A 12806-nucleotide genomic window follows, 5' to 3' on the forward strand; every position below is an offset into this window, starting at 1 on the left:
GATGCCAACAGCCTGGCTCTCTCCTCCATGGACGTGGCTGTTCAGTGCAGGGTTTGTCCTTCTTGGTGCAGCAGCAGAGGCCAAATAATGAAACCAGTTCCAGCTCCTGCTGCTACAAGGTGCTGATCTCCCACTGCAGGGTACGTGTTCCCAAGGGGTGGTTTCCTCTCAACTTCCTCGTCTTCCTCCTTGCAGCTTTTCCTTTCCTGATTTGACAGGATTCCTGGTAATACATCATTATTGAGTTATTTTCTAAATAAGGGGCCTGAACTGAATTTTTTTTTTCATCTAACAGGCAAGTGTATTTGCTAGCACATCACTGACACTCACCGGAAGCTCAGGGAATGGCAAAGCCTGAAACCAGCTTTGCACTGGACACGTGTGTGTTGGACTTTGCCCATTGTGGCACAGGCATCTTTTGGCTTTTTGAATTAAATGTGGAATAACCTAACCCTTGTACACTCCATAGGTGGAAATACCATTCTTGGAGCTCCATCAGGGGTTGAATATGGGTAAAACAGCAGGAGATGGTTTCCACCTTCTCCAGGTTGTATCTTCCTCCTCCAGGCTGTTGGTGATGCTCACAGGACCGAGATGCTGATGGTTTTCCACTCCCATGAAAAATTAGAAGATTAAAAATTCCCAGCCTTTTTCTATATTGGGACAATCAAAGAAAATATGAGATGTTTTCAGGTTTTGGCATCCTCTCATGAATGCTATGGATGGAGCATCTCGTGTGCAATGATGCGGGGATGCTGGTGGCTTGGGTTCAACTCTTCGTCTTGTGTTGAGTGTAATTGAGTCTGTTTTTCCATCGTAGACTGGTGCAGTGCTCTGATTGCTGCAGAGCTCCTCCTCTACTTCTGCCCTCCTCTCCCCACAACACCCCGTCGAGGGCCTTGCTGCTTGCACAGCAAATCACCTGTCTGAATGGATGTTTTCCCATTAAAATCTGTTGGCAAGTCAGTGATTTTTTTTTTTTTCCAAAAAACCCCACCATCATGGGCTGGAAAGACTTCTTAACCTGTTCAGTTTAATAGCAACAAGCTTCCAGACTGTGCTGAAAAATCTCCCCACAAGCCTATTTAAGAGAATAGGAATATTCTCCCCCTTCCCCACTGTAAATGGACCAAGAGGGTATTTTCACCTCCAAAAGACCCTGGGCAGAGGACTGCTAATTTATTCCAAATTCTGTTCACATGAGGAGGGACCAGGATGTGTAGGCAGGCAGAGCAACACCTCCATGGCCAAAGAGCTGGAAGCGGATGTGGTAGGAGATTATCCAGGAGTTAAATTGAACAGAGCAGCCAGAAGGGAGCTGATGCTGCTTGAAATCACAGGGGCTTATCCGTGCATGTCTGCATGACCAACATCAAGGTCTCACGTCAAAGGGTGGTGGTTTGCCGTACCTGCTCGCTCTCTGGAGATGTGGCAGTGATCAAAACTGGGCATCAGGGAACTCTAAAATACACCCTGCCTGGCCTTGGTTTAGAGGGTTGTCTTCATTTCCCACACAGCTGACGAGAAAGCTTTTGCTTTCTTAAAGACATGTTATTTGTGCTATTTGTTCATGATAGGTCCTCTGTCGAAGGACCTGAGTGTTGTAGCTTCAGATGCAAATCGTTTAGTTGTCAGTGTGCTACATGCTCCTGGCTCAGGTTTTCTGACCCATATTTGATTAATGAAGTCACCAGTAAAGTTTCTGAGCACCTAAGTCCCCACAATTGGGGATTTAAGCATAGCTGAAGGTTAATGAAACTCAGGATTTGCCCTTCCTTTCAGAAAAGAGCCAGAAGGCTCCCAAAATACTCCAGATGTCTTTGAAAATGAAGCTCCCTGTTTGCCTTTATGTAACCAAAGCCCATGTTGCTAAACAGATTAAATTAAACTGAGACCATCTCTAGGTGAAATTCATATTTGGCGATTTGTGACTAAGTAGAATAGAATAGAATATTTTCAGTTTGAAGGGACGTACAATGATCAGTTTCGGTACTGGGCTCCCTGAAAACTTCCCTGAATTTCTCCTCTGTACAAACTTTTCTTCAAATGAACATGGTTTCACAATTATATATAATTTTATTCATTATTATATATATAATCACTATTGTATGTAACTTCTATGCATACAGTCATGTGAAATACTGCATATTTTCTAGTAGGAAATAAAAAATGTAGACCTTGCTAAAAATATCAGTGTTGATTATTGTGCATAGTGATGGCAGGATAAGGCTCGTGCTCTAAACGGCATCAGATTTTATTCAGAAGACATTTCCTCTTTTAAAAAAAAAATTAAAGTCCCTCTGGAGAGCAGGAACACTTTCTCATGGAGCAAGATGCGGAAACTGGCTTGTCGCTTCTGATTTCATTCTGCATAAGGGGTGGAAGAGAGATACCAAATGCTTTCCCGCATCGGAAGACATTGGAGAAGCTTTGGGATGTTGCAGTCTGTGCTGGTGTCTGTCTTCTGACCAACACTATTTGTCTGAATTCCCAGGAATGCTGCTTGTTCTTCAGAGCGGAAAAATGTTCTATTTTTGGCCATGGCAACTTGTTTTTTCTTCTGGGAAAAAAAGTTTTAAACAAAGCATGGCAAGGGTTCATGTGTGTGTAGGTCTTAATAATGTGTAATGGGGATGGAGTGAGGCTTTGCAAATAGGCCTCAGGCAGACACATGAGGAAGCTATTAATGTTCTACTTGCAATTTAAGGCTAAGAAAATGCATGGTTGAGTGGCTGATCATGGAGACCCTGGCGTGTTGGAGTGGAGGCAGACTTGGATATGTGGGATATGTTTGTTCTTATTGTGGGTTATTGGTCAAAAGGTTGATTGTGCACAGCTCCATGTGTGATGTTTTCTGGATGAAGAAGTGTTTCCTCGTGTCCAACCTGAACCTGTGTATGGTGATCTGGGGCTGTGGCCCCTCATATCATCTGGTGCTTCCAGGAAGGGTTTGTCCCCGTCCATCCCCTCCATCCCTGCCCATGCTGCAGTTGGAAGCAGATGCCCCCAGTGCCCCCATGGCCAGACCCAACAAGCCCATTTTCATTGCAAACCCCGAATTGCACGTGCGCTTACACAGGTTTAACCTTTGCAGGTAAAATGGAGTTAGACACCAAAGGTATCATTACTAGGAAAGACCAGTCTGGCTTGTCTGCTTCAAGGTGATGGCTTAGAGACGGATTTGATTGACTTCTCCTGTGATAGGTGATGCCATGTATTAGAAGTGTTTTATGGAGGTAGCCTTTTTTACCTCCTCTTTAAACAAAAACATCAAATAGAGCATTTCAAATGTGTATGGAGTCAACAATGAATGAGCCCCAAACTGCTTTCCTTTTACAAACTGCCCTGCAAAAACTCTGGTTTGAGATCTCTCTGAAATACTTTGAAGTAGAACTAAAGCAGGAAGTTAATTAAAGCTGCTTTGATATCTTACAGCGTGTTTTAACAGCTGCTTTGGAGGCAGCTCGAACAGTAAGAGCTAGCGTGGTTTAGCACATGATCCTGAGAGTCGGTGTTGCCCCTACCAAAATGCCTCTGCATGTCACGGTCGCAGCCAGTTGTTTTCTTTCCTAAGAGCTCAAACTCACATGCACGGGGACTTGGGAAATAAAATGGCCAAACCTCATTGGACTGCTGCTTTTTGTAATTTTTTTAAAGTAATAATAGTAATAAAAATCCCTTGATGCCGTGGCGTTGCAGCCACAGTCTAAAATTTTCCTGTTTCTCACTTCTGTTTTCAGTTGTCTCTCTCCCAACTTCTCCACCAGGCTAACATTTTCCATGGCTTGTTTGCACTTAAATGACTTCCCTGGATATTTTAGAAAGAAATCATTGCAGTGAAGAACTTTGAGCTGTCTCTTCTTGGTGAATCATAGAATCACAGAATGGTTAGAGTTGGAAGGGACCTTAAAGATCATCGAGTTCCAACCCCCCTGCCATGGGCAGAGACAACTCCCACTAGACCAGATTGCTCAAAGCTCCATCCAGCCTGGCCTAGAACACCTCCAGGGATGGGGCAGAACCTCTATGTAGCCCAAAAGCAAAGGTTTTGACCCTGTTGGTTCACCCTCTTGGAGGAAAACCCTCGTTGTTGCTGGCAAACATGAACTGAAATCTTTTGCTGTGATGATTAATGGTTGCGTTTGGTCAATGTGCTCTGTCATAGAAAAAAGTTGACTCTTCTGAAGTTTTTCCTTGCTGCAGCTGTAACTTTTATCCTTCTTTCTTGTCTTTTGACTGATCTTTAAACTAATCTTATGACTTGGTTTTTGTTATTTTTGTTGTAATTTTGATTGAATGAATGGTGCTTTGGAGATGCACACTACACATCAAGTCCTACTCTTAATCTTATGCGTTGAAGCCCATCTACATGTCACACGAGAAGGAAGAATTGGAGAAACCACATATGTTATTTGTTGTGCACGTGCGAATTCTCATATCACCTCTCCATTGTGCTTCTCCCCATCCCATGGTTTTAAGGTGGAACGAGAAGGCAGCATTAAGGTTGGAGAAGCAGCCTTAGGCAAAAAGTTCCAGGTCAGCCCTTCTGTTCTATGCTGTGCCTTCTCTCTATGATTCCATCATTCTGGACAGTGTGACAGTCTTTGTCGTAAACGTAATGGAAAGGGCTGCACCTTTTTCTAGAACAGCAATTGCTCAGAGGTAGCACGTTACCCTGGCATGGGAGTTCAGACTCATAGGACGGCTCTGGCCTACGTGAAGTTCCAGCACTGCTTTTACCCATGGTTCCCTTGGTTGCGTTCTGTCCACGTTGGGTTGATCTTAAGCAAAGTCAATGTCTGCATATAGAGTTTAAAAAAAAAAAAAAAAAAATTAAAAATTTGGTGATTGTGGAGAGTAAAAGAAAAAAAAAAAATTAAGAAACAGGAGGGAGGGTTTCCAGCTTGCATACCTGAAAACAACCTCTTTTAGATTAATGCCTGTGTACCTAAAATGGGGGGAAACATATATATTGGTTACACAATAGGACTGGAAGGATGACTAGCCTAATGGGGGGGAGATATCCGGGCTTTTTCATTACTCTTTGCTCCTCCTCTTTTGGCTTTGTGTGAGTTTTTAGGAAAACCTCCGGCCAGGGCTGAGCTGTAAAGATAGGGGCAGGTCAGTGGAAGCTGCAAATCTGTGGGGTTCTGCTGAAGTTAGTCCAATTAACAGCAGTGGGAGGATTGGGCAGAATTAGCGATGCACAAGACTGAAGCGTGCATTCATCCCTGGGGAGGATGAGGAGCCTCGGCGCCTTTCTTCTGGAGGTGCATCCCAAGGTGAAGCTGGAGGATGAATCCCACCAAAGCTCTCGAGCATCTCTGCTTTCTCCAACTGATCATCATCACTTCTTCTAACCCTTGTCCCCAGGCCTTCCTGCCTTCTGCAATGACTCGAGCAACATCTGCTTTGCTCATTAGTGACTCTCTTCTCCTGGTGTCCATCTCACACCTTTGCTGCCATTGATTAACAGCAATTTCCTTCCCTATCCTGGAAGCACGCACTGAATGGGATTGTAGTCTCCAAGCATTGGACTGTGCGTGCATGCGCTCATAAATAGCAGGGACTCATTGCCCTGTTGGGCATCTTGGTTATCTGCTCACTCTGAAGTGGGGATTGCCTTTCAGCTCCTTCCTCTTTGAATATAACTTATTTAATGCCCCTTCATCTTTGTCTCCTAAATCCAGTTCTCTCCTTACTTTCCTCCTGTTTTGCTCCAGGAGCCATAGCACTACAAGTCACCTAGCAGTGACTTCCCTGGAGCTATCCCATCACTGTGCATAGACCCCTGGAAGATCTCCCTGGCTGGATGCAGACTGCAGTTATTCCTGAAGCCATAAGTATTTGCACCTAATTTAAAGTGTGCTGAAGCTGGGGCATGGGGCTGGTTTTAATTACGTTCTGGAAATGAAGTACTTGTGAGCCATCTATTTGGTTAGATGCAGTAACCAAATGGATGATCGGGCGAGGTTTTTGGGAGGAATGTGATATCTTTCTATGCTGTCTGATAGAGGGCTGCTCTTGGAACAGATGCTTTCTGGGGTGAAAATCAATGCTTTTCTTGCAAGAGTCAATGGAGCCTGCTACAAGTGACTCTGGCTGGCCGGGCTCCAGCCAATGGACTACAGGATATGGGGGGGAAAGAGCAAGAAGGTGAAATACCTGATAGCTGATCACCTGGTAAAAGTCACCACTGCTGCTTCTGCAATCCTTGAACTTGCTATTTAATACTATTAATTATTAATTCTATTTGTTGTGCTATTTGTATTTTGCAGGAATCTTCACTGGTTTCTCCTGACATGGAAAACTAATGTCTGTTACAGTTTGTGAAACACGTAACTTGTATTTCAGGAAGGAAAGGGAAGTTGTTAAAGTGTAACTGTACTTTTTTTGCATAAATGATCTCATGTACCTTTAACAGTATTTTTTCACCCAGTGTCCCAGGGGTGATCTATGACCCTTTAAATCTCTAGAAAATCAGTTATATTCAAATGTTTTTTTGATTAGCAAGGAGCCCTGGCCTGCTTCCCATGAGGGCTGGAGTGCAAGTGCATGGACATCACCCACAGGCAGCCCTGGTTGAGGTTTACCTCTCTCTCCTGCTTGGGGCTGTCAACTCCCATCTTTCCCTAAAGCAGAGATGCTGTCAGTCATTGCTGCTTTTCTCATCATCGGCAGCTGAGCCCTGTGCATGACTCATGGGGTGGGAGGGATGCAGCAGCTACATCAACATCTTGTAGTTCCTTGTCCTCAAGTGCCAACACTATGAAGATTTTGGCACATTGTCCGTCACTACAGGATGAATGTGCAGATGAGGATACACTGTCCCGTGGGGAAGACAGAGCACGTCAAAGAAGGGAACTGTTCCTATGGGAAGTGATGTACCTGGGAGAGCTTGGGTTTGTGGGACATCAGCTCTCTCCTGTTGAACAGACATGGTCAGTTGGCTTAATGCAGGATGCAGCTGCATTAAACTATCTCCAAAAGAGGAGACTAAGAAAAAGCCATGCCTCTGTGTAGCACAACATCATGACATGGGGGCAAACTGAAGCACCTGAGAACACGAAGGAATAATCTGGTGAAGCGTCTAGTAGAGGAAAGAGGGTGGGGCTTAGTATCAGAGAGTAATTTAGGTTGTAGGACCCCCCCAGACCTGCCTGGAAGGTCTCTAGTCCAACCCAATGCCATGGCCAACTGTGAAGTTACTTCATACCAATGCTGCTAGCTTCTGCTTGCAAATGGCATTGCTGAAATCAGGTGGGGTGGCTTTCCTGGGATGTCAGACTGCTGATTTCGAAGACCTGCTTAGAAAGGCATTTGGCCTCCAAGATCCTTCCTCTTGCAAATGGTGTCTGTCACCAAGCTGCAGAAAATATGGAGAGGGAGGGGAAAAATTCTCTTGAATTCCTGCAGGTCAATGTCCTTCCAGGAAAAAAAAAAGAGGGAATAATAGCATTTGGCTCACGCTAGAGAACAAACACAAAACCTCCCTGCCTGCCTAAATTGCCATCTGCAATAGAGGGAAAGGGAAGAGCATGTTTACCATGGCAGGCTTGAGGGTGATGCAGGCTGTCAGAATTATAAAATAGTCTTGGAATTGCTAAATGTTATAGACAGTAATTCCACTTCAGAAAGTCTCCCGGTGCAAATGAAATCTGTTAAACATTGGCTCAACACAAAATGAAGCTGGGCATCAGTGTAGGAATTAGCTGCGGTTTGGTCCCAGTTTAAGGGGACTTGCTCAAGGATGTTTTACCAGATGTTCCAAAGCCTGTAACCTGGTAAGGAAGGCTGTGCTGGCGAAAAAGCCAGATTGGCATAGAAGGGAAGTTAAGACAGCTTGACTTCCATTCAAAGTGGAAACCAAACCAAGCCTTGAAACAATCTGCAACAGATGGAAATAGCAAACAGAGGGCCATGGATGTCAATGAGATGTTAAGAATTGTTCAAAATTGACAAGAAAATAAAAGTAAATGAGAAGAAATTTTGGGCCAGTGGGATTAAAAGGAGAACACAAATGCCCCAATCTCCCCTTCCTGCTGCCAATGTCACCGTCAAGAGACCTGAGCCTTCAGGTAGGTAGAGTTGGTTCACAGCTGATGAGGTTAAATGGTTGGGGTTAGACTTTAAAATACAAATTACATTGGGATAAATTGACCAGGAAGGTCTTAGAGTTTCTTAAAGTCAAAAAAATCTCCCTTGGGACCCCATGCTGGTGGGGGAGAGGCATGGTGGGCAAACAGTAATGTCCTCCCAAGTCACTATTTGAATGAAAAACAGCCATGAAAATGTGTTTGGCTTTTGGATAAGTAGCTCCTGACAGATTTGAAGAAGTCTGAGGAGCAATGAGAGCTACCAAAACCCACTATTGAGATGGTGGCAGCTCCCAGAAAGGCTTCGTGAAGATAACTCAAGCCAATGCAAAGATGCGGGTTGACCTAAGCCCTGGCACCAGTAAGGGGGGATAATGCAATTAATACCACTTGGTGGTCAATCATGGGAAAACACATAGTCCAGCCTTTTCTGCTCATTACTGGCAAGTTTTAAACATTGAATCTCACACAGATGACATACGTTTAGCTCCCATAAAGGCATTACATCTGTCCTCAAGACAGACTGAATGGGAGACATTTAAACATGTACATGGAATGCATTAATGGCACTAAAACTGGCTGGTGAGTCTGGACATCGCTCTATTGAAAATAATCACAGGGTGTGATTCCCATAGTGAGGGTCTGGCCTGGGTTGGTTCTTGGCCATGTGCTATTTTCTTAAAAAATAAATAAATAAATTTGGTGGTATTTGCATTACACTTCTGTGCTGCTCTGCAGGGGAAAAGCCTTGCCAGCATTGTTTTCATGTTTTTATGAACTTTCATGCTGATGAGTTTTTTCCAGTGCTGGCTCTGGTCCCATGGCAGAAGTGCTGTTTGGTCACAGCACTGAGGCTGGCCGGGCTGCATCCAGCCCTGCATTGCACAACAGACGCGGGTCTTCTGCTGCTGCTTGGGCTCCCCGTCCCGATGCATGACTTGTTCCCATGTCCTGACATCAGCTGTTGTCGTTATTGCTTCTTTTTTACCTCACTCTGGCAAAGGCTTATTTTGGAAGGCCCAATAAAAAAAATCCGACACCTTTACGAAAGTGGTCATGTAAATAAGATGTTGCACACATAAAATTAAGCTAGCACTTGAAAAGCCAAGTAATGCAGAATTTGGGTAAATTTTGCCAAAGTTGCCTGGTTTGTCTCCTAACACTGCTGAGGCTGGTTGCAGAGCTGAATAACAGCCTTGGGAGCAAGCCAGCCAGATGCTATTCTTAAAGTAAAAATAAATAAAAAAAGTGGACATGCCAGGATCCAGCATCTGCTAGTGGCCTTGATGTCATGGGCTGAGGCATAGTGGGGAATAAAGCAGGGGATTCAGCTCTCTGCTGTCTGCAGATACCCCCTCAGCTGCCAAACACCCCTTGAGAAACCTCTTGCATGGCAAACCCTGGTGTCCTACTGCTGCCTATGGCAGGAGGGATGTCGTAGATGGCAGGAGTGTGCTGGGTCATTTCTTCTGGGACTGTAAATCAGCATTAATGATGGGGAATTAAAAGAAAAAAGCCTGAATGGTGGGATGGATGGCCTCACCTGAACTTCTAAATGGTGATTGTTTAGGCCAAATTCCCACTTGCACATCAACTTTAAATGGACCCTGAAAAGGCATTTTTTGGTAGACCAAGACCTTGATGACTGTCCTGAGGAAAAAAAAAGCAGGATCTGCCATGGCATCAGCCTGGATAAAGTTTAATGATGGAAAACCTTAAGGAGGCATCCTTGATGCCAACGTTGCAACTACAGCACATTGTTGGGGGCCATGTCCAGGTGAGTCAGGGCATCCCTGAAGATGGAGATCCCACACCTCTTGGGGACCCATCCTAGGGATGACACACACACACGGAAGATCACTCCTTCCTACGCAGTGCTAATGCACCCAGGTAATAAACCTAGCAGCACAACTCTCAATGCTTAAATTTGTGTTTAAATTCCATAGAGGCTAGAAGTCTTGCTTATATCCAGCCTCCCTTTGAAAAATCAGTGCTTGTAGAGTGGCAGAGTATGACCTTGTTGAACCATGATTCCCAAAGAGCAACCAAACCACTAACGATGGACATGTGGTTATCTTTGGATGTGGAGTTCCTATTACTTGGTTTGTTTTCAGATTTTCTTGAGCAAGTTTGGCCACGGAGATCTGTGTTTTTTTCCCTGGATTTGATAACAAGGACAAACTTAAGGCATCAGTGTGGTTTGCTACTTGATTCAACAGACTTCTGAAAAATTTTCTCACAGAGGGAATTTGGGGAAGGTAAGGGTTTGCCTTTCAAATGTAGTTGTGATAGAGTATGTAAATCCATGAAGCAAGCATACAGAAAAAAAACCCAAATATGCAAAAAATTTGTACTAAATCATGGGCTGGCTGCAGAATTATTTCCTTACTTGCTAAAATCTAGAGTGACTCAGCCGTCTTGTTTGGTTTTGACACTGAGGGTGCAGACTGGACTTGGTCTCCAGGAGGCTAGCAGGTCTAAGACCAACCGAGATGCTTCCAAAATGAGTTTGTCTTTAGAGGAAAAGCTGATACCCCTCGGAAAGACACGCTGTGATGATCTGGAGAGCCCAGAGGAGAGAAGGCAAAGATGGAATATGCTCATATGACAAAGTTGAGATGTGGGATCCATATGGTAGGTATTGAATGCAAAAAAAAGGGATGGAGAGATGGTGGAAGGAGAGCGATGCTGGAGGGGACCTGGGGTCCCAAGGGGTCATGAGCTGGTCTAGAGGCAGTGGTGAAGGTCAGACCTCTGCAGGGCTGCACCGGCCAAAGTGCATGCAGCAGAGCTGGGGAAGGTATAATTCCCTCTGCTCGGTGCTGGGGATCCACATCTGGATACTGGGAACAGTTTCGTGCCCCCAGCACAAGAGAGGAATCTGCAAACTGGGGGGAGTCCAGGGTAGGGCCCCACGGAGACCAGGGTGGGGAAAGTAACCCAGGGTTTTCTTTCAAAGGAAGAGTAAATGGCATTTTTTTTTTTATTTTTAAGGTAACAGGCAAAGTATTTTGAAATGGGTGTAAGGAAATCCTCCCTGCAATATGTATTTCTCTTCCACAAAATCCAGAGAACCTGTATGTGCGTGTGTGTGTGTGTGTGTGAGTGCCAGAGGTGATTACAAGCATTTGTGCACAGCTGCAAAGTCAAGATGCTGCAAACGGGCTGACTCAAAGCATGGAGGCTTGAATGACTGATTTTATTTAGAAAGTTTCAAATCCACTTACTTTCCAACTGTGCTGGTTGTGTTCATTTATTGACTTCCTTCTCCACCTAATTTACTGTGTGTCAGATGTTCACACCCAGGAAATGTGTGCTTGCATAACTGAAACTTTTGCAACTTGAATGTTCAGTGGTAACTTTGGCTTCTAGTCAGTTTTTTTGTTTCATTTTTTGTTTGGGGTGGGTTTGTTGTTTGTTTTTTTTTTTTTTTTTTTTTTTTTTTTTTTTTTTAAATTGTGCTTTGCAGCCTCTGCCATGCATGCAGATCTGTAGTAATAGTGTGCTGTTAATTCCTAGGCTGAGTAAAACAGACCCACTCTTTTCCTCCAACAGGTCATAAAAGCTCTAAAAACCAGCCCTGTATAGCATGGAATGCCTGTATATGCCCTGTATAGCATTGGCTGATTTTTTTTGGGGGGGTGGGGTGGGTGGTGGGCAAACACAGTACTTTGTGTGAAAATATGAAGCAATGACAAGAAACCGGCTGCACAGATAAGAACCAGATCTGCTCCCGTTTTGATTCTTGAATTCACTTGTTTCATTTAGACAATCAGCATTGTCTAAATACCACAAATAAATACCTGTGGTAGCCAAGTGCTCATTTCAAGTTCACTTATTGCACGACATATTAGGAAAAAAATAACGATTACCTCTATATTTTTAATAATACTCAGGGAATGATCTTGCCATGTACCCATAATTTCAGTGTGAGGGTTTCATCGTTTGGAGGGTGCAAGTAAAGAAGGAACGTGCATTGCATCCTGTAAAAGCATTGCTGGTTTCGATTTTTAATTTGCAGTAGTGTTTCCCAGGGCATGACTGTCCTTGCTCCTGTGTGCATGATCAGGGGTCTAATTCCCTGTGCAGGGATCTACCCACCCTGCTCCCAGCGCTGCTCTGTGCTCTCCCAGCTCCTCATGCTGCAAGATCTCAAGCCTGTGCTCTGCAACAGGGCCAAGTTATTCATTTGCACAAGTTATCTCCCCCACGCAACCAGCCCAGCTACTGGGTCTTGGGAAATTATGACTGCAGCAATGGTGCTGAATTGCTCATTTTTTTTGATTTTTTGGAGCATCAAATACCCCAGCACTAGGGGAAAACCCTCAGCATTGCCTATGCAGACATGAGGACATGAAGAGTCTTGTCTGAGCATTTTGACTTGAGACAAACATTACTTATAATTTTTGAGCTAATAAATGTGGGGTTTTAGTGCAAACCCTGTACGGTGGAGGGTAAGGGGGCTCTGCTTCCACCTCTTGGTGAGGAGAGAGAACAGCCTCAGAGCCACAGCACGCTGTTGAGCCGATGCTCACCTGGAGACCTCGAGCTGCCCACAGAGAAGGGGAAAAGTGGGGCACAGACCTCAGAGTTCCAGCACAGGTCATCCACAGACCAAGGGGGTCTTTGTCCCCATTTGCTGCTTGGCTAGAAAATGCCATGGCTGCCCTGGTCCTTTGGCAGGTCCAGACTCCTGCTGGTGGGGAGGTT

The sequence above is a fragment of the Numenius arquata genome, chromosome 10 (assembly GCF_964106895.1).
Source record: "Numenius arquata chromosome 10, bNumArq3.hap1.1, whole genome shotgun sequence".
NCBI lineage: Eukaryota > Metazoa > Chordata > Aves > Charadriiformes > Scolopacidae > Numenius > Numenius arquata.